Source organism: Phocoena phocoena, chromosome 18 (assembly GCF_963924675.1).
Source record: "Phocoena phocoena chromosome 18, mPhoPho1.1, whole genome shotgun sequence".
Taxonomy (NCBI): domain Eukaryota; kingdom Metazoa; phylum Chordata; class Mammalia; order Artiodactyla; family Phocoenidae; genus Phocoena; species Phocoena phocoena.
In genome coordinates, this window is record NC_089236.1 from 28,470,986 (window position 1) to 28,473,970 (window position 2,985).

A 2,985-nucleotide genomic window follows, 5' to 3' on the forward strand; every position below is an offset into this window, starting at 1 on the left:
TAATACATATTTGAAAAGTAAAGATAATGAGAAACATATCTATGAAAAAATGGTATGTAGTCAAGATATAACAATGGACAATTTCAAAATTGTGTTACTACAAAGAAAGTCTTGTTACAAATAAAGACAAAATAATAGAAAATAAGTATATTGAAAGGTTAAATAGCACTATAATGATTGCAAATAAAATATTATAGCTAGTTATAATATTTCTACTATCTCTTTCAAATATTAAAATATATATGGTGACATCAATAGCAAGAATTTTTAAAGATAGGAAATTTATAGACACTATTTCAAAATATATAAAACATTTTAAACTGTGAAAATAATTTCAATAATAAAATATATTTCTAGAAAATGGAATTACATTTCTTATAGGTAGTAAATTGTGGTATTAGAAAGAAGAATCCTCTCTCAGAACCTTCCTGATGCCGCATTTGTATCTTGCTTCTCCAACCTCCGGGGCCCATTCAATCCTTCCAGCCTGTGACCAGCAGCAGAGAAAAACTAATTACATATAATTTTCTTGCCCCATCCACACCTTGAGGCAAGCAAAAAAATAGAATAAATTTTAACAATGAGGGAAATTGTGCACATCCTGGCCTGTCAGTGTGGCAACCTAATTGGTGCCAAATTCTGGGAGGTGATAAGTGATGAACATGGCATAGACCCCATTGACACCTATCATGGGGATAGAGACCTGCAGTTGGACTGCATCTCCATGAACTACAATGAAGCCACAGGTGACAAATATGTTCCTCGTGCCATCTTGGTTGATCTAGAACTTGGGAACATGGACTCTATTCGCTTAGGTCCTTTTGGTCAGATCTTCAGACCAGACAACTTTGTTTTTGGTCAGTCTGGGGCAGGCAACAATTGGGCCTAGGACCACTACACAGAGGGTGCTGAGCTGGTTAAGTCGTGGATGTGGTTCTGAAGGAGGCAGAGAGCTGTGACTGCCTTTAGGGTTTCCAGCTGACCCACTCGCTGGTAGGGGCACAGATTCTGGAATGGGCACCTTGCTCATCAGCAAGACACGTGAAGAGTATCCCAATGGCATCATGAAGTCTTCAGTGTAGTGCCCTCACCCAAAGTGTCCGAATCTGTAGCTGAGCCCTATAATGCCACCCTCACCGTCCATCAGCTGGTGGAGAACACTGATGAGACCTACTGCATCCACAACCAGGCCCTTTACAACATCTGCTTCCACACCCTCAAGCTGACCACGCCAACCTAAGGGGACCTGAACCATCTCATCCTGGCCACCAAGAGTGGTGTCACCACCTGCCTCCACTTCCTTAGCCAGCTCATTGCTGACCTCTGCAAGCTGGCAGTCAATGTTGTGTCCTTCTCATGTCTTCACTTCTTCATGCCTGATTTTTCCCCTCTAACCAGAGGTGGAAGCCAGCAGTATCGGATATTCACTGTGCCCAAGCTCACCCAGCAGATCTTCTATGCCAAGAACACAACGGCTGCCTGTGACCCCCACCATGGCTCGTACCTCACCTTGGCTCCTGTTTTCTGTGGGTGAATGTCCATGAAGGAGGTGGATGAGCAGAAGCTCAACGTGCAGAACAAGAGCAGCAGTTACTTCCTGGAATCAATCCCCAGCAACGTCAAGACAGCTGTCTGCAACATCCCAATCTGTGGCCTCAAGATTGTGGTCACTTTCATTGGAAAGAGCACGGCCATACCGGAGTTGTTCAAGCTCACCTGAGTAAAGCTCTCTGCCATGTTCTGCTGGAACGCCTTCCTCCACTCTACACAGGTGAGGGCAGGGACGAGATGGATTTCACCGAGGCTGAGAGCAACATGAAAGACCTCATCTCTGAATACCACCAGTAGCAAGATGCCACAGCAGAAGAAGAGATTTTCGGTGAGGAGGCTGACGAGGAGGCCTAAGGCCAAATCCCATCACCTAAGGCTTCTCAGTCCCTTCAGCCTTCTTCCTCAATCATCCCTTTCCTCTCCCTCAGAATTTTCATTTTCTGACTCATTTTTTTTCTTTTTTTGGGAGGTGGGTAGAGGTTCTAGAACAGTGCCTGGTACATAATAGGCACTCAATAAATATTTGTTGTTTGTTAAAGGTCTCCTCTCTCTTTCCACTTCTGGCAGAACCGTTTCTGCCATTCTGGGTAACCCTATATTTCCTTCTGGTGCCTATTCCTCCCACCTGTCCAGTTAAAATTTCCAAGTTCATTTTCAAGATAACTCATCGAGAAGCTGGGTCTCATCAAATCTCATGTAGAACCGTGGGCTGACAACCCAGTTAGATGACCACCAACTTAGGCCTGTGTGGTAGCCCAGGGGAAAGGAAACCAAGCAGAAGGTAGAAGTCCCTACAAGGACGAGGTGTTTTTTTTGTTTGTTTTTAACATCTTTATTGAGATATACTTGCTTTACAATGGTGTTAGTTTCTGCTTTATAACAAAGTGAATCAGTTATACATATACATATGTTCCCATATCTCTTCCTTCTTGCGTCTTCCTCCCTCCCACCCTCCCTATCCCACCCCTCCAGGTGATCACAAAGCACCGAGCCAATATCCCTGCACCATGTGACTGCTTCCCACTAGCTATCTACCTTACGTTTGTTAGTATATATATGTCCATGACTCTCTCTCGCCCTGTCACAGCTCACACTTCCCCCTCCCCATATCCTCAAGTCCGTTCTCGAGTAGGTCTGTGTCTTTATTCCTGTCTTACCCCTAGGTTCTTCATGACATTTTTTTCTTAAATTCCATATATATGTGTTAGCATACTGTATTTCTCTTTTTCTTTCTGACTTACTTCACTCTGTATGACAGACTCTAGGTCTATCCACCTCATTACAAATAGCTCAATTTCGTTTCACTTTATGGCTGAGTAGTATTCCATTGTATATATGTGCCACATCTTCTTTATCCACTCATCCGATGATGGGCACTTAGGTTGTTCCCATCACCAGGCTACTGTAAATAGAGCTGCAATGAACATTTTGGTA

The 2,985-nt window shown here is 43.4% G+C and overlaps 1 pseudogene; it reads left to right on the plus strand.

The window, feature by feature from the left end:
* The first annotated feature begins 580 nt into the window (after positions 1-580).
* On the plus strand, positions 581-1,905 carry LOC136137589 (tubulin beta chain-like; annotated as a pseudogene).
* The last annotated feature ends 1,080 nt before the right edge of the window (positions 1,906-2,985 follow it).